This window comes from Xenopus tropicalis, chromosome 3 (assembly GCF_000004195.4).
Source record: "Xenopus tropicalis strain Nigerian chromosome 3, UCB_Xtro_10.0, whole genome shotgun sequence".
NCBI lineage: Eukaryota > Metazoa > Chordata > Amphibia > Anura > Pipidae > Xenopus > Xenopus tropicalis.
Genome location: NC_030679.2, coordinates 32,059,132 through 32,079,250, shown reverse-complemented (window position 1 = coordinate 32,079,250; position 20,119 = coordinate 32,059,132). Strand labels below are relative to the sequence as shown.

At 37.7% G+C, this 20,119-nt stretch overlaps 1 protein-coding gene across 4 annotated transcripts in view; it reads left to right on the top strand.

Moving 5' to 3' along the window:
* Nucleotides 1-20,119, top strand: part of kcnip1 (Kv channel interacting protein 1) — a 203,356-nt gene that overhangs the window by 146,838 nt on the left and 36,399 nt on the right. The window contains exon 1 of one of the 4 annotated variants that reach the window (XM_031898787.1): nucleotides 19,044-19,150. The exons of the other annotated variants lie outside the window; for them this stretch is intronic. The gene's annotated coding sequence lies outside the window, so the exon portion shown is untranslated. Of the gene's footprint in view, nucleotides 1-19,043; nucleotides 19,151-20,119 lie in introns of those variants that run through there. 4 annotated transcript variants of the gene reach the window in all.

Here is a 20,119-nt window from a genome sequence, read left to right as displayed (position 1 = left end):
ATAGTCTAACTAACTGAGCATGTACACCGGTCTTGCTTTTGGTGCAGGAGTGAGGCATTATGGGAACTTTCTTTACACAGCTCAGTGTTTTTTCTTCCTGTTTGGCTTCTGATCATCTGAACGGGAGAAGTATGGGGAGACTTAAGGGCACTATTGAGACAACTGAAGATATGCTTGAGATTAACTCTTTATTAGCCTTTCCTTCTCCCTTAAAAGCAAATATCTCATTGGTTGCTATTGGTTACTGCTCCTGGGCAAACTTTATCCCTTTTGTTCCATATGCGGGTTGGATTGAACAGTTTATCACCAGGATTAAGGAACCTAGTTTCGGCTCTACATGCCTTCATTAGAATGGCTTCACACATAGATTTCTTGCCATATAGCCATCTAATGTCAGCAGTGCACTACAGCAATAAGCAAAGCACAAAAAACATGAACAATATATCCAGGAAAGGCTGCTATAGGCAAATATTAACAAAATGAAAAATTAAATACAGTGTATTTAATGTAATATGTTTATCTTCACTCTCATTGGGTATCTGATGGTGAGCACTGTGGTTGTATTTCTTATGCATTTTCCTCTACAGATCTTCTCTCTGTGAACCAATCATTATTTGTAAATACAAACTGTAATTATCAGTATCAACTGATTCTCAAGAATCCTTTTCAAATAAGGGGCAGATTGAATAAGATTTTGCTCAGCATTTTCTACTGTGACCGTGGAGCCCTTGATGACTGTGCCCATCATACAAAGGATCTAGTTTGGACCCCTTCTGTTTTTTTATATCAGACCCAGACTCCCACTGCCAAACTACAAAGTCTGGTGTGATTATGTGCGTCACTTTTATTGTTGATTTTGAGAAAAAAAAGTCTGTTTAAATCTGAGGTACAAAGCAAAGCTTCTGAATTGGTATGCATTGTTGGCAATAATCAAGGTGGCAATAATCTGTTGCCAGTGGGATTCACAGCAGGGAGAAACCTTTGTTGAAAAAAAGGAGTTTATCTAACAATTGCAACCACTGGGGTAGCTGGAGTAACCATCTCTCCAATATAAAATAGCCTTTTTAGGTCAATGCTAACATTACACCATGGTACTACAGTACTAGTAAAAAAGATATATCGAAAAGTTCCTTACATGCACCTGGCACCTAATGTGCAATGTAGGCTGACACCACCATGTCATCTCGCTGGTCTATGCATGGGAAACAAAGCTTTCCTCTACGCAGATTTGTCATAATTTGTCACAATTCTTTGCTTAAAAATATCTGCTTATAAAATACTACACTGCCAAAACACATACTGTTTAACTTTGGGTTTCTGTGTTAGAACAGCACCAAAACCAACTGGACTCATGTCTACAATAAGTTCAATTTGGTTAATGACTGCTAACAGCTTAGAGAGCTGTAAAGGAGCAAGTAGTGTTCTGGTTATTATGTTAGACATCTGGCCACTCCAGCCTTTATAGATTACATTTTTGCTTAATTAACTATATTGAAAACATTTTTTTTCTTGCACAGTCCATCAGTTTTGCCCATTTTCATTTTTACACTGAACTGCTCCTTCAAGGCTTTCACACACTGGGCTAGGAAACACCACTAGTCAAGCAGAAGTAATCCTAAAAAACTTGTATATTACATATCTAAGGTGTAAAAAATAAAATAAATAAAAGCCTGACTCATTTTTTACTGTAAACTTGTTTTATTACTTACCTGTGAGTAAGAAACACATCTGGCTTTATGTTTTTTAACCTTTTAATATGTAATAAACAAATTGACTACTCCGGCTTGATTAGTGCTGTTTCCTGGTTCCGTCTGGACATGTGGCATCTGGGGGATCTGCATTTGGGCCACCTGAGTAAGCTGGTGAGTAAAACCGCTTTCTGATAGATCTTGTATCGTTGCTCGACTGCCCAAAAGACTGAGGGTTCATGCACCTGGGTCCCTGTGACATTTTCAGAAGCAACTTGTTTTGCCTTGCTTAACCTGGGTTGCTCCATAAATTAAAATGTCATCACTGGTGTTTTTCATACTTTTAAGCCCAGAGAACGTTTGTTGAACAGGAATTGCATTGTGTTATGTAAGAAGCAGAAGATACTTTATTTGTTTCTCCTCAGCCCAATGTGGTTTGGAAGCAGTTCAAGTTGATGATAACCTGCTTTGAAGTCCAATTTTGAAAAATGTTTTTTTGCCTGGTTGAAGTCATGGATAGTATCATTTGTAGTTGTAGTGACATTACTCTGTTTCTTTGAGGATAGCAGTGTTGGCTTTTCACATATCTATTTGGAAGAGCCAAGAATTTCTCTTTTCCACATTAATAATAATAAAATAAAAACACAAATACAAGAGTATTGTAGAAATGATACCTATATTGGCTAACAATAAAAATACATTGCAAGCTTTCGGAGCTCTAAGGCCCCTTCATCAGGCAACATGCAGTTTTGTTGTTGTTTTTTTTTATTATTATTATTTTTGACACTGGCTAACACGGTACTACAGTTTTTCTTTTCCACATTGAATACTGAGTCAAGTTTGTTTCTACATTTTGCCTTAAATGAAACAAAACTTTCCAATACAGCTGTGTTTCATGGCAGTTGTACCTCAAAGCCTTTTCCCCTATTCTCTCAAATAAATGAGGATTCTACAACATTAACTGATCTGCTACAGAATGTGAGGTAGCTGAGACTGCATTTCTGAGCTTGATGAGACCCTGACCTCTGTCTTTGAATGTGCATATGGTTATTTACTGTTCCTTGGTGAATGTGACTATTACGTAGTTTCAGTCTTGCAAAAATATCCATTTTCCCATATGCGCTGAATTTGGCCCTTTTCCTGGACATAATCCTGTATATGAGTAAGAGCCACCACAGTTTTTGTGGGGAGCATGTGACCTGTCTGTGTGACCTAATCCGGTGTGATATGAATCCAGAGTTTCATCAGACTGTGTGTTGTGTGTGAGCATATTTACATTTCATACTGTATATATTTCATAGAGTATATGAAGCTAAATGCAGTAGTAAGACTTTCATTTATCAACATTAGTGACATGCAAAGCAATTAGATAGTTCTCAAAATATTTGTATCCATTTCATTCACCTCCACAGAAATATGTCAAATTGGGTCAATGGTGGAAACCCTTAAAGGAGAAGGAAAGGTAAAAACTAAGCTTTATCAGAAAGGTTTATGTAAATACAGCCATAAGCACTCACAGAACTCACAGCACTGAGTCCTCTATCAAAGGAAACACAGGATTTGTCTCCTTTTTTGAAACATGTTCTTCTTCTTAATGAGCTGGAGAGAGTGCAGAGACGTGCAACTAAACTGGTAAAGGGGATGGAAGATTTAAGCTATGAGGTTAGACTGTCGAGGTTGGGGTTGTTTTCTCTGGAAAACATGACATGATACTCTGTACAAGTACATTCCCTATACATACATTACCCTCTTCTCCGCTTACAGAGCTAATTTACTGTTTTTCTTTTAAATAAATATTGAAAAACAAATACCCCACTGATGCCTCAATTAATGTAATTTTATTGGTATTTATTTTGATTATTAAAACTTAGCAGTAGCGGCTGCATTTCCCACCCTAGGCTTATACTCAAGTCAGTAGTTTTTCCAGTTTTCTTAGGTAAAATTAGGTACCTCGGCTTATATTCGGATCGGCTTATACTCGAGTATATACGGTTTATGTATGTATGTTTATTTGGAAGGGATGAACTTGATGGTCTTTTTTCAACCCAATGTAACTATGTAACTATATATGTATCTGACTTCCTCTCTCAGAAAAATCCTTCATTCCCGGGTCAGAGTCTGTACAGTTCTCTCCCCTCTCCTGCTCCCCCTCCAATAAAAATGCATAAAACTCACTCTCCCCACCCTTTGGAATGTGTGACCTGAGCTATAACGGCTAGAGCTACAGCAGCAAGCTAGGAAGACCAAATTAAATGGCAGCTGCTATCCTAAGCAAACAGAAAACTTCTAGGGCTCTTTACTCAGGTATGGTAATGGTTTCTGCAGAATAAATATAGCGTTCTAGGTGGCACTAATGTGGCGAATCTATTGGCAGTAAAATGCCAAAATGACTTTCCTTCTCCTTTAATGTTAGTAGAAAGTAGACATGAAAAATGATGTAGAAATTTGATCCATGTCATCAGTTATAGTGTAAGAGTTGCAGATATTATTAAGAGAATGAACAAACCTCAACGCTGCCCTACATTGTTGCCCTGACAGGAATGGCTACACACCATGCAAGGCACCCATTAATGCTGTCAGTGCTGTAAAACGATAATCATTTTTGCACTTATGTAAGATATTACATGCACAAATATGGATTCAAACTTAGATAGCGACTAGTAAATCTGTCATGTACTGACAAGTGAGTTGGTTAATGGCTCATTTAATGTGTAGGTGTGAAAAGATTAACATTTGATGGGGCTCAAATAATGGAGAATTTTCCAGAAAATTAAATATTCTTTGATGTTACCAGATTTCCAAATAATAAAATGGTATTAGACTTTAATAAAAATTGTAGTTTGTTGCTGTTTTTGTCTCCCTGTTTCTCTCACATAAAGATCTGGGGCTTTTTACGCACATTATAACTGGAGAATTTGTTTCATGTTTAGATGTACAGGAAAATGGAAGACAGGAAATATACGTGGCCAGAAAATTGATGTAACTTTATTGTAATGTAAATGTAATGGGGTAAATTATATAACTGTGAGTTATTTGTATATAGAACAGTGGTTAAAGTATTGCATTCAAATTCAATAGTAACATGTTCTTTTATAATTAAACTTCACAACTGCAAGTCAGAGGAAATGCCATAAATAACAGATACAATGTAGTGCAAACATGAGCTAAGATCAGGGTCGGACTGGGAAGCCGGGATACTCAATCCCTTTTACCGCTCCCCTGGCCGCCGGTGGCCTCCCTTGACGCATTGTCAGGATGTCAGGCGGGTGATGATGATACAGGTATGATAGCAGTTATCCAGAATGCTCGGGATCTGGGGTTTTCCGGATAAGGGATCTTTCCATAATTTGTATCTCCATGCCTTAAAGGGGTTGTTTCCCTTTAAGTTAACTTTTAGTATGTTATAGAACAGCCAACAGCAACTTTTCAGTTGCTCTTCATTATTTATTTTCCATAGTTTTTGAATACTATGCATTTTTGTCAGACTCTTTGCAGCTTTCTGGGGGTCACTGACCCCAGCAGCCAAAAAAACTATTGCTCTGTGAGGCTACAGTTTTTTAGTTATTGTTACTTTTTATACTTGTTTTTTCTATTCAGGCCCTCTCCTGTTCATTTTCCAGTCTCTCATTTAAACCACTCTCTGGTTGCTAGGGTAATTTGTACCCTAGCAACCAGATAGCTTCTGAAACTCCAAACTAAAGAGCTGCAAAAAAAAGTAAAATAATGCAAATAATAAAAAATGAAGACCAATTGCAGATTGTCTTAGGAGAGCACTTCCTATATCATACTTATGATAGAATTCACATTAAATAAAAATCTTACTTATATGTTTGTTATTTATCTCACAGCTCTAATTACATACAAATTTGAAATATGTTAATGGGAACTTTTAAAGTGTTGTTCAGTTTAAATAACTGCTCATAGGATAAAATAAAATACTGCACTGTTCATAGGGAAAATTAGTTAGTTCGTATAGTATATTATCTCATCTTAATGGAGATAGAAAGAGAGATTTATAAAAGAGAAAAGCCTCATAAAACTGATAGTATGGAAAATGTATATTATCTTGCCATAATAACTCTTCAAGTGCTGAATTGTGTGAGTTCATTATTCATGAATAGTATAATTAACATGTTGAAAAACACTCTATCCAAAACCATAAAAAAAGAATAAAAAAATAAAATAAGGCCAAAGGAATGCAAACCTATTGCAGTACAAATATTAGGGTTATTTGGGATAAGAGGGAGAATGTTTAAAAATTTTTTAATTGTATTATGGAAGCTCCATCTTTACATGGAAATATATTGTAAAGATATATTTTGTGGATGACAATTCTGGAGGCTTTGTTTCTTTTCTCTCTTTTCTGTTAATGTTTTTGATATTTTGAGTCTGTTGAAATTTAATACATTTAAATATTAGACAGATGAGATAGAGTCAATAACAATAATAGGATTAACAGCTAAATAAAGAAATTTGCTCTGTCTTATAATTTATCCATTCTGCTTTTTGTAAGAAATATATTTGTGATTATTAGTGCACATTAAGATGCTTTCTATAATGGTGAAGAAGAATGTCCAAAATAATAAGTCCATGGCTTTTGCTGGCCTATGTTAAGGACTATCAGCAACCAAGAAAAGTCATTGGTTACTTTATAATAATAAGTGCAATATGATGATCCAAGAGTGTGGTGAAATTGCTTATAGTCTAGTCCAGGGGTAAGGAACCTATGGCTCGGGAGCCAGATGTGGCTCTTTTGATGGCTGCATCTGGCTCGCTGCCAAATCTTTAATAAAAAAAATAACGGGGGGCATGGCCTGCGCTCGGCGGAACACGTCTTCTATCCACCGAGCACAGGCCACGCCCTCCTCTGCATCATATCCGCATCCGGCATCCTTGGGACCCACCCTACCTTGCCCCGCAGCATTTTAAAATATGTGGTGTTTATGGCTCTCTCAGCCAAAAAGTTCCCGACCCCTGGTCTAGTCTTTCAGAAGTGGGGTAATATATGAACATTAAATTAAAAAGAGAGCATCTTGAACTTTCCAGATTTGAATTGGCTAAGTGTCTCACCTATCTGGAGTGGATGTGTAGAATGGCACAGAGAGTTAAGATTACACAAGACTTTTCTGTTCTGACTGTGAGTATCCTTGCATGTTTTTTTCCCTTTGTCATATATCTTTAAGTGGAACAGAGCTGTGAGCTGTGAGTCTGGATAAATAATTGGATATGTTTGATATGAGCAATCTGGATTTATGAATTGTAGTTGACACACTGTACCTTGTAAATCATCAGTGTACATTGAGTGTCAGGTTCATTGCGTATAGAGAAAATATACCTCTTGGTATCAGTTGGGCTTATGAACTGCAGATGTAACTATAACTGTGTATTTGTTTTACACAAACATGCCTGATTCTACAGTTTGAAAGACACAAGCTATTTCCTCTAATGCTGAGTTTGTAGTGCAACCCCCTCCCTTACGTTGTTCCATTAAGAAGTGATCAGTTCTGGGGTGAAGTTTCTCAGCTTAACATATTGGGTGGTGCACATGCTCTCTAAAAGGGGACTTCAAGTCCATCACTTCACAGTGGAACAAGATAAGGGACGGGTTGTATTACAGAAAGACTCTAGGAGGGCACTGGCAAACACACAGGCAACAAACACTTATTTATATTTATATCTGAAAGTTTTCTATGCAAGCTCAACTAAATGAGTTTATGTCAAAATAGAGGGTATGTTTTCCCTTTAGTGATTGAAATCCCTTGTAAATGGTGCCAAAAATGAAGTATTTGTTAATTATTAAATATTTCTATGGGAAGTGTTTTGCTTTCCAAATTCATCATTTGACACACAGGCCAAACATTTGGGTTATACAAGGTTTAGCAAGTGTGTGGGGTTATGCCAAAACAAACAGTGTGTGAAGAAAGGTAAAGAAAAATAAAAATCAAATCTTGTTAGTTAAAAAAAAAAATGTGGGTTGTACCTTGAATGATTTCAACAAATTTTTAAAGAGCTCTTCATCTTGACCAAATCCCATTGGACAAATCAATGGTGCTTTTTTGCACTGGCCCCAGTGTTGATAAATGAGGCTTTAGTGGTTTAAGCTTACCATTAGTGAAACCCTGACTTTATAGACTTTCTGTAGCTGGATTCTTTGCAAGTCACAATAAATGAATTAAAGATTGTATCCTGTTTTAGACCTTGGTTTAGAAGCTCCAGATCCTTAAACAGGACCAACTCATGTAGCACCAAACTTCCCACACTTCCAAAATCACTGTGGGTTCCCATCTCGTTTTAATATGTTAAGACATAGGCCAAGTGCCCAGGCTCTTACCATGAGTCAAAGTTATTGAATATGAACATCATCAAAAGAAATATAAAACACCATGTTTTAAAGAAGGTTATGCAGATGTTTACATCTAGAGTAAATATTACGTTTCCAGGGGGATTTAAAACAGGGCATTATTTGTTGATGGTGGAAAAGTTTAACTGGTGTAACTCTGTGTGTAAAAATGCTAATTTGAACAAGGTCTCTCTCAGACCACTATTTCAACCAGCCAACTTGCATATCCTGGGGAATTAAAGGTTCCCAAATGAGCTTATGAGGTTTTGAAGTATCCCTGAAGTATAAGGTGTCTTTATCCTTGAAGGTAATAGCTTATGAAACTATGGATGGACTGGAGTAATCCTGTCCTCTTCTTCCTCTCCACCCTTAGCAACCCACTATGCATGACTTTGTGCATGGGGAGCAGTGGAAACGGGAAGGAGCCTCTGCAGACCGCTGCCACAAACTAAAAAGCAGAAAATGATCAAAAATGTCAGTGCACTGTTGTCTTATGTTTTGCTTTCATGGACTACAGATTAAACCATAAAAAACTGCCCCAGTCCATTATTCCATCTCTACCAAAATAAATTTCTGATATCTACCAAACCCAGAATTTTCCTTCACACTGCAAAACTGTAAAAAGTTGACATAAAAAGCACAAGCACCCTAAAGAGACTGGAACTCAGCAATCAGTGTTGGTTTATACTTTAGATGGAGAGTCCAGATATGTTTTGCAAAATATATGTTTGGCCATGTAGTGTATGTGGCACTCATCTAACTTTCAAAGAAGGCGATGTAAAGAACACAGAAGCATAATAGTACTTGGCTCAGTACCATTTTTCCTCTCCGCCCCACCTGCAGCCACAGTGCATAATGTGCAATCATAACCTGGTGATTAAATCTCTGCAATACTGACATGTGGAGCAGGCAAATTTTATGAAAGTGTATTGAAGGATCACATTCAAGATTATGTTCTGTAACATTAGTTTTAAGAATTAATCAGTATGTGCCACATAAACCATTGCTTTCTACACTAAGGGGCTGATTTACTAAGACACGAATTCGAATCCGAATTGGAAGAATTCCGATTGGAAAACGAACATTTTGCGACTTTTTCGTATTTTTTGCGATTTTTTCGGCGCCTTTACGACTTTTCGGAAATTATCGCGACTTTTTCGTTACCAATACGATTTGCGCGAAAAAACGCGAGTTTTTCGTAGCCATTTCGACTTGTGCGAAAAAACGCGAGTTTTTCGTAGCCATTCCGAAAGTTGCGCAAAATCTGGCGATTTTTTCGTAGCGTTAAAACTTGCGCGAAAAATCGCACCTTTTTCGTAGCGTTAAAACTTAAAAGGCGCAACGTTTCGCGCAAGTTTAAAAGCTACGAAAAAATCGCGCCTTTTCGCGCAAGTTTTAACGCTACGAAAAAATCGCCAGATTTTGCGGAACTTTCGGAATGGCTACGAAAAACTCGCGTTTTTTCGCGCAAATCGTATTTGTAACGAAAAAGTCGCGATAATTTTCCGAAAAAATCGCAAAATACCGATCATTACGAAAAAAACGCAACCGGACGCATTCGGCCCGTTCGTGGGTTAGTAAATGTGCCCCTAAGCTTCTGTTTTAGATGCTTTGTTCTTTAAATTAAATCAATTAAATCCATCCAAGACTTGCTATCCCTGTAGGGAGATTGGAACAAAATATGCACTCTCTAGTATGTAAGGGCACTGTAGCAAGTTTTTGTGGGCATGAAGTACTATCTGTACATGCGTGCGATACTTATTGCTGAAAGGTTGGTTGATTGGCTGACTTTAAAGAAAAACCTTTTGTCTATTCTTAAGGGATACATCACCTGATTTAGAACTTCTTGCTTTCTGTTTTCAGTAATTAGTTTCAGCTTGATTTAGTAACTTATAAAGTATAGTACTTATGGAGTATGGGTTTTTGCAGGAATACCATATGTTGCTAAAGTTTGGTGGAATATCTGGCTCTGAAGAAGGAGTTGAACCTATAATAGCTGTGAATTTGTAGCTATGACAATAGTGAAGGGTATTTCAAGTATTACTTCAAGATCGTCAAATGGCAGTAAAATTAAATGTCTAATATTGCTGAGTCGTCTTCTTTTATCAAAGGTCTAGGATCAATATTTGTAACCGATAAAATAAATTATTTGGATGTAGTCCTTAGGGGAACTTAAGTGGCGAAAGTATTTAATGGGGTACTGTTGTGGAGATTGCATTTAAAGGAATACTGTCATGGGAAAACATGTTTTTTTTTCAAAATGCATCAGTTAATAGAGCTTCTCTAGCAGAATCCTGCATTGTAATCTGTTTTTTCAAAACACAAACAGATTTTTTTTTTATATTTAATTTTGAAATTTCACATGGGGCTGGCCATATTCTTCATTTCCCAGGGCACCACAGCCATGTGACCTGTGCTCTTATAAACTTCACTCACACTTTATTGCGGAGCTGCAAGTTGGAGTGATATCCCCCCTCCCAGCAGCCGATCAGCAGAACAATGGGAAGGGAGCAAGATAGCAGCTCCCAGTAGATATCAAAATAGCATTCGATAGTAAGAAATCCAAGTCTGGCTTGGGACTCCTCCAGTTACATGGGAGTAGGAGAAACAATAGGTTACCTGAAAGCAGTTCTAATGTGTAGCGCTGGCTCCTTCTGAAAGCTCAGAGTCAGGCACAATGCACTGAGATGGCGCCTACACACCAATATTACAAAAAAAAATACATTAGTTGGTTCAAGAATAACATTTTAAATAATAGAGTGAATTATTTTCTATGTAAACAGATGTATATTTTCAATGTACACCATAAAAATCATGACAGTATCCATTTAAATAGTGGTACTTCAACATAATCCTGTACTAAATACATTTTGTTAAAAAAAGCAACTTTTTTTTCATATTTAACTTATAACCAAGATATCAAACCATAACCTGTTACCTGTTCAGCCTGGCCTTAGAACAATGAACAGATAACAGGAAAACAAGAAAAAATGCTGCTACCAGTGCTCTGCTTTATACTAATAGCATGTACTAGTAGAGAAATGGGCAGAACTGCTGATACTGTCTGCCATAAATTTCATGTTTTCAAATGTTCCATGGCAAAAGGCTTTATATATTTTTGTGTTTTTCTTATATATATCAGGAATAGTGACAATGTTATTTAGTTGCAACTAAATGCTGGTGAACAAAACACCATTTATGCCCTAATTGAAACACTACTACTGCTGGTGATTATTTCAATGTATCAGGGAGTTTCAGTTTGCTTCAATAGGAAAAGTAATGGGTGGTTTTAGGAGCTGTCAAAAAAACACTGTAGGTCTTAAGGTGGCCACACATGTGGCGATTGGACGATGTTTCATGCGACCATAGGCCGATTCAGCCCTGACGGCAGATTTTGGTCAGGCTCCTTCTATGGCGCCCGATCAAAATTTTCTAACCTGGCCGATCGGCGAGTCGACCGATTTCAGCAGCTTCCTGCGATATCGATCGACTCGCCGACATGCCATACACGCACCGAATATCGTACAAAACGAGGTTTCGTACGATATTATTGGTGCGTGTATGGCCAGCTTTAGCTTCTGAATCAGCTTGTACAGTAAAGGCCATACATACACTTGTACATAATGATACAGTGACTTCAAAGAACATTATCACCACATCTAAATACATTATTTTGTGAAATGAAGAGGGCACTGACACCCCAAATACATTAAATATAGGGAGAGACTGTGGGAACTTTAGCTTCAATTATATCATATACAGTAAAGGCTAATGAGCCGTGACACTCAGTTTACCTGATGGCTGGAGCAGGTTTTGACATCCTAAAGAATGAATTTAGAAATCATCTGCACTGCTAATTATGCATTAATGTGTCAGCGGCAGATGTCAGAATGGTGGCAAGTCAGTAGAAGAAAATGCTCTGTCATATACGACAGGAAGATAAAAAAGAATAACTGAGGCAGGTAGCTGCTTTAATGAACAGTTTCTACATGAATAATGAACTGAAATTGCTGCCCACACCATTATTAAAACTAAAAATGTAAATGTTAGAACGTAAATTATACATCAGTATCCCTTTATGGTGGGAAATGCTGGGTCTTTATCTTCTGGACCAATGTACGTAAAGTCAGTTTTAGGGTTTGCTCTATGTGGGTGGTTTGATGATACTTTTTAAAATCTGGTAGCACTAGAATTTTAAAGAATTTAGTTTATTTCTAATGCAGATGCAGCCAGCAAGTTTTCACATTTTGTCTCACCCTGTCCAGACAACATTGTTTGATTGTCAAATCCTGCCTCTAATGGTGCTATAGTGCAAAGACTTGCCAGCTAAACACAATAGAAAACGCCATAGACCATGCACCACCCGATGGCAAATTTTGGTATTTTTTAACTGGAAGAGACATAACATGGTAAAGGAACTTGGCTGCATCTGTAGGTGGTAGAATCATACTTAGGCATGTACTCAGCATTCAATAAATGGAAATAATACTCAGCTGGCACATCACTAGACAGGAGTAGCCAGTTCCACATTTCTATTTCTGATTTATTATTCAAAAACAAATTTTGAAAGAATCTTTTAGACATAAAAATTATTGTAATGCTTACATTCCACTGCAAGACTATATCCCTTCCTCAGAGCTCCTTTCATCATTATTTTATAAAATCCAGGGTGCCCTGGCATTTCTTACGTGATAGAGGAGTGCTACCGTATAAACCTATAGGAGTGGTTTTATTATTTTTTTGTGGGAGCCATATAGGGAGTGGCTCTAATTTTGCAAATGGCTGGCCCAACTTTGGTGCAGGAGGACTGGGGTGGAGTAAAATTGCTACCAATAGCAATTTGAATACAAAAAGGTAATGGTAATGCAAAGTAGGGGTAGAAAAATAAACTTCTATGTTAAAAAAAAGATTATCAACTGAAAGTGTTTGTTTAGCTCTAAATTTGGAGAGAGTGTTGTTCTTTGCTTGAGCTTATCCGTCCTAGGCAAGCCTGGGGTCCAGTCTAATAATTCTCTTTTTTGGACCTTTAGTACTGATGACATCCATCTGTCTGTTAGCCTCTAGACCAGGGATCCCCAACCTTTTATACCCGTGAGCCACATTCAAATGGATAAAGTGTTGGGGAGCAACACAAGCATGAAACATGTTCCTGGGGTGCCAATAAGAGCTATTATTGACTACTTAATAGCCCCTATGTGGACTGGCAGTCTACAGAAAGCTCAGTTCTGTATTTCCACAATTTTACATTTTACTTTATTAAGCTGCTATACTTAAGTTTCAGGCAGTCTCATAGCTGTCAAACCCCCACCTCCCCCCCCCCCACCTGTTTTTTCAGGAGTTACCCGATTTTGCCTTCTCTCCCCCAGCAGTTGTATTTTCATGATTTTTGGCTATCCCCCTATGTTTGCATCAAATGTGGCACGTGCATGCTCAGTAAGTAACCAGTGACAGCATCCAAAGCATTTGCACATGTGCAGGTAGACATTTTTTTCGTATTCAGCTGGGCATTTGCTTATGTGCATGTAGACAAGTAAAAATTTCCGCTGCAGGGTTCCCCAGGTTCACTTGTCTTCAGGTTGACAGCTCTGCGGTCTGTGGAAGAATTTTTATTTGTTAAAGGGCATCTATTTTGGATTTAAAGGAGAAGGAAAGGTAAAAACTAAGTAAGATTTATCAGAAAGGTCTATGTAAATACAGCCATAAACACTTACAGAACTGCTGCTCCGAGTCCTCAGTTAAAAAGAAACACCACGTTTTTTTCCTTCTGTTCTGTACACATGATCTTTTGTGTTAGAATCCCTTCTATCAGAAAAATCCTTCAGGGCACGCACAAACCTGCTAAATTTTCTAAGCTGTAATCTGACCCCAGAGCACAGAGATGTAGGCGCAAAATCTCAGAACAAACTAAAATGGCAGCTGCTATCTTAAACAGGGAGAGAGCTTCTAGGGCTGTTTACTTAGGTTTGGTAAAGCTTAATGCAGAATAAATATAGCATTTTAGCTTGCACTATTGTGACTAATCTATTGGCAATAAACTGCTCCAGTAGCTTTCCTTTTCCTTTAAAGGAACAGTAACACCAAAAAATGTATATATTTTAAAGAAATTAAACTATAATGCACTGTTGCCCTGCACTGGTAAAAATTGTGTGTTTGCTTCAGAAACATTACTAGAGATTATATAAACCCTGCTGTGTAGCCATGGGGGCAGCCATTCAAAAGAAGAAAAGGCACAGGTTATATAGCGGCAAACAGATAAACCCTGTAGAATACAATGGTGTCTTATCTGTTATTTGCTATGTAACCTGTGCCTTTTCTCCTTTTTACCAGCTTTAATGGCTGCCCCCATGGCTCCACAGCTGCGAATTTATATAAATTATAGTAGTGTTTCTGAAGCAAACACCCAAGTTTTACCATTGCAGGGCAACAGTACGTTATATTTCAATTACTTTAAAACACTTTCATTTTTTTGGTGTTACTGTTCCTTTAAGTATGTTGTGTGCAGAGTAGGTAAGGCATTTTGGAGGAATTTCCCCCCAGTAGACTAATAGGATTCTGAGTCCCTTCAGTCTTGCCCAGGGATTAGAGAAGAGGTGAGGACAAAGATCTAGAAGAAGACAGGACAAAGCAAGTGAAAAATCAGAACAACCTGGTGCGGAATACAGCATTCATAGATTGGAGCACCAGGTAGGAAAAGGCAGGGCAAGAGCCAGGAAGAAGCCAAAAAGCTCAAGCTACAACGATGCTTAGACAAAGAAATTGTATGATAGAAGTGCTTAAATAGGGCATACCCAGCTGCAATTGGCTGGTCCTAAATAAGCAATATGCTTCTGTGAGATAATGGGAAAGGCATAGAAAAGGATCAGAATAATCAGGAAACATGTGGCTCATTTTTTATTCAAAGAAAAAGCATCTCAAACAAAAAACAGCCTGATGCGTTTCGTGCCAAAAATGGGAACTTAATCATAGACTCATCTTAGTGGTAAAGGCAGGACAGCCAGTAACCAGGTAGTTCTTGGTTTGAAACCTGGCAGAGTGTTACAGAGTAATATGCACATTGTAACTATAATTGGGGCAAATAATTGCTCTAAAGTGTCAGCCTGTTTTCTGTTTCTATTCATTTAGGCTCTGGGCTACTGTACAGGCACCACTTTGGTTACATAGTCGCTTATAAAATCTGGGTTAAAAAAAAAAGCAAGTGTCCATCAACTTGAAGACATTCCAGGAAATTATCTCCAGGAGAGAAAGATAGATTAGATAGATTAGATAGATAGATTAGATAGATAGATAGATAGATACAATACATCATGTGGTCATAACATCCGTTACAATAAAGTAAATAACTGTGCTATTCCCATGTGTCATATATGAAGTGGACACAGCATAAAACATATACATGTCCCAAATAATATGGTTTAGAGATTCATAATTGTTTGCTTATTCTCCTTTTTCCCTTCTTTCATCAACCAATTTGCCTCCTTCTGATACAACCAGACCCAAACTCTCTTACTTATGTATTTTTACTATCTATATATTTAAAAAAAAAAAAAAATACTTGGGAATTGTTTTAATCTTCACAGCAGTACCTCTACTGGTCTCTTTGTACCTCATAAAAGTTTCACCCAGCTAACTTGGATGTCTCCTAAAGGAGAAGAAAAGCCTCAATCACGGGGGGGGGGAGGGGGTTGATAATATGTTAGGCATCCCCATGTAATTGTAATCACTTACCTGATAGCCTGGGCCTGTGCAATCCACCATGAAGCAATCCTCTTCTTCTTCAGCTTCTTCTTTCTTTTATACCCTGGGGTGATTCATGCACAGCAGAGTAAAAAAAAAGTCAGCTTTTTCTGTTAAAGTTCGGCTTTTGACTCTACTGCACATTTGCTGTGTGGTGTTCACTGTAAATTACCCTGGTGTATCAGCTAAGTGATTATTTCCTTTCCCCTAAGGGCCATGGCCCATGGGGAGATTAGTTGTCTGCGGTTTAATCTCAGCTACTGCGGGCAACTAATGTCCCTGAAATGCCTTCCCACCGGCAATACAGTGATTAATTTTATTGCTGGTAGGAAGGCATTTCTGGCTGCAGTACCCGTTATTAACCGTGGGTGACTAATCTCCCCGTGGGCCATGGCCCTTAAATGCGCATTATTCTTAGCAGCCTCAATGTTAACCTTTTTACCAAACCACGATGGTTTTGCTTTGCTATGTCTTTCCTTGCTTACAAGGGGAATATACTGACAAGTATATTTATTAAGTGGCATTTTAAGACATTCCATTTCCCTGCTGTGTTTAACCTTGTGATATATTGCAGAGATGCCCTTAAACTGCCCTTATAAGTTTGTACTTAGTGTCTTAATCACTGTCTTATGCAGCTGCCTCTGAAACATCATCTCAACAAAGACCGTATTATGATCACTAATCCCTAAATTCCCAATTTTGTTGGAAATAAATTCAGTATTATTAGTAATTCAGTGTACAGCAGAAAATGTAGCTGTTTCTTTATTTGTGTTGGTGGTATTCTGGGGTTCTGGAGATCCTCTACTTTTTGGTGAAGTCTGCAGAGCTTATCAGTCCTCTTTGGTTTCACATGTCTGTTCTCATGAGTGGTCAGCCCATATTACACAAACAATATATGACAAGCTTGCATTACATCATATCGATACATAAAACAATTGCTTCTGTTTCTAATTTATTTTTATTTTACTTAAATATTGCTCTAGTGTTGAATGAACAATATTAAGTTGCAAAGGCTTGCATTTACTTTCACTTCTTTGCCTAGCAAATTTGCAAGTACATAGCAGCTGTACTTTCCTCCACTGTGTGAAGGACAAAAATAAATATACCAGGGCACTCTTCTTTTTTCAACTCAATGCTTGCTTACTCTCGCTTTATTGCAACATAGTGAGGTTTGGCTGAAAAACATGTCTCCATCCATGAAGTTCAAACTTTATGTCTATATGAAACCTGCCTAATTGCTAGTTGATCCAAAAAAAAACATGTGAAGCCTCTCCAATTTTCCTTAAAGTTCCTTCCTGATTCCAATATGGGAAAGAGCTATTTTCAAATAAAGCCATCCAACCACTTCTTGAAGCTATCTAATGCATCTGCCAGTACAACTGATTCAAGGAGAGAATTTTACAAGCCTTTCGGAATATTAAGATGGAATCTCCTTTCTTCTAGTCGGAATGGGTGTCCTCATGTCTGCTAGAAGCACCTACTTGTAAACAAAGCATATGGTCCCTTATATATTATATATATTTATACCTATCAATGTGTATACATAGATACATTAGGGCCTAACTGAAAAAAAGTAGCGGGCAAAAAATACACATAAGTACATGCCAAACAAGTGGTGCTTGACCTTTATTGTGGTGCTTGATTTGTGTCAGGACACAAAAATGTCACCTAGTAGTTAGGCAAGTTTTATTTAGGCAAAACAACTGAACTTGATGGATGTGTCTTTTTTAACCTAAATTACTGTTACAAAATACAAAGCTAATTAAAGTGCTCATGATTCCTGCAAAAATGTGGCACCCTTTGAAAGTTTTTTTTACATGTTGTGCAACTGCTTTTTGAGTGCCTTCCATAAAATAAGGTTTTATCTTATTCTTCATTGCTGAGGATAAGTTTGTTCTGGGGTGTCAGTCAGGCTGGTGTCAGAAGAAGGATATGTTTGACAAAAGTCATTACTAGAGAATGTAGTCTGTGTCCATCTAGGTGCACTTTGGGCTATAAGAGCAATATTATATTTGATAGAAGAGGCAGTTCATCATTTGATGTTTTATTCAATGTAGAACCTATGGCAGTGACACAAAGTGCCAGTGTGCCATGGCTGTACATTCTCTTTGATCAGTGCAGCATGTTGTCTGAACTGAAATATCTATTACTGTTTTACAGATATTTAAGAAATACAGGGTTGATTTTTTTTATTTAGTTTTGAAATTTCACATGGGGCTTGCCATATTCTTCATTTCCCAGGGTCCTACAGTCATGTGACTTGTGCTCTGAAAAACTTCAGTCACACTTTACTGCAGAAGATCAGCAGAACAATGGGAAGGTAGCAAGATAGCAGCTCCCAGTAGGTATCAGAAATCCAAGTCCAGCTTGGGACTCCTCCAGTTACATGGGAGTAGGAGAAACAATAGGTTACCTGAAAGCAGTTCTAATGTGTAGCGCTGGCTTCTGAAAAGCTCAGACTCAGGCACAAAGCACTGAGATGGCACCTACACACCAATATTACAACTAGACAAAATACATTTGTTGGTTCAAGAATAAAATTTTAAATGTGTTAAGGGAATTATTTGCTATGTAAACAGTGTAATTTAGAAATGAAAATTACACCATAAAAATCATGTCAGAATCCCTTTAAAGGTTACTTACAACCAACCCCATCTCTCAGCAGCTACTGCCCCTTTTCTTGGCCCCTACTGGTTGAGCTATGGTGTTTTTTTGTGGTGTCTCTAATGTTGATATTGGAGACTAGTGTCCTGCTTGCTGGGCATTTTTATGTTTAGTCAGAACGGTACACCAAGCCTGGGTCAGAACTAGGGTTAGGCAGAAGTGAAAAGTGGTGGGGGGCTTGGGGTACATACCTCTTGTGCCTACGCTCCGCTACTTCAGGAGGATCTCAGTTTTAGGGACTCTCTTGCTCTCTCTGACCCCCCAAATATCAGCAAGTGCACGCTCACACATGGAAGGGGGAAGGGACATGCACGATCGAGTTGCCTTGGTCGCCTGCATAACTTCGCCTGCCCCTATAGCATTCAGCATTAGAGAAGTTATTTTTTTTCTGTTGGAATCAGAATATACTTGAGATTGTTGCTTTTGTAAGGATTTTTGCACAAATAGTGACTCTCCAAAATACAATAGTACAATGTTGTAGTATGTTTAGTAAACCTACTGACAGTCATGATTTCAATTTAGTGTCCTTAGGATGCATAACCTTATGCTGAGCTTCCTCCGCCATTTCTTCCACATATGCCCTTTCAAGAAATCTTTTTCCCATCTCTTCCAGAGAGGTTTATGGGATTCCTCCTCAGAGGTGATTCTCTGTACACTGATCATTTGAGAAAAAGGAAGTTCTTTCAGAAGGATTGAAGCTGTTTGCATGCAGTATTGTTTTACGGTCAGTACTTTTTCTATAGATCCTTGTAACAAATTTATCTGATTTGATTTGAACTAGTACATCCAAGATGATATTTCACTAGCGCATCAATGTGGTGTCAACCCAATAATTCTATCTCTGATGTTTCGGTTTTCCTCACATTTTATCAGGCAGACCCTGTCCAAAGAGGTGTTGTCATTTAATTTATTGACCATATTTATTGAACTATAAAATAAGACTGGTACATAAACCTCTCTTCATAGTTTTCCAGAAAATCCTTTACATTTGTAGGAACATAGTAGCCTATCCAAATAATTCTACGGGTTTGTGTGGTTTAGGGCCAGAATAAGGTCAGTTGAATACAATTTTCATGTAAAGACTTACAAGGAAGAACTCCTTCCATCAAAAGTTTTTTCCATCAAAATTTTTTTTTTTTTAATCATTAACATTAATTAATAAAGAACCAACACTGATTAATCCATGTCCTTACAAGAGAACTATAGCTTAACAAACAGTGAGGCTAGAAATGCTACAAAGTGAAAATCTGCACCTCAATTGACACCCCCATTTACTTTTCTGACAATTCACACCATCTCCTCTAGACTATTAGGTACCTGAGCTAAGGGAAGACTCACAATTTGCAATATACTTGCAATATAGCATTTGTGTGACAAGAATGAGGAGTCTATAGCATCAGTGTCAATGGCAGATGTAACCTCAGTTGCTGTTAATGTGGACAATATGGACACATCTGGATTATTACTGCTATATGGCTGTTCAACCTCTGGGGTGGTACAGTACATTCATAATATATACAAGATTTTTAGACATATTTAGGTTTTAGGCTTTATTTCTAAAAGCAAACCCAATGCTTACATTTATATTAGTCTTGTTGTTCATTGGTCTGACCATCAAAGCCAATCTCTATCAACATAAAGTAAACCTTTATCAGATGGTTTACAAGGTTTACTATTCCTGCTTCAGTGGTTT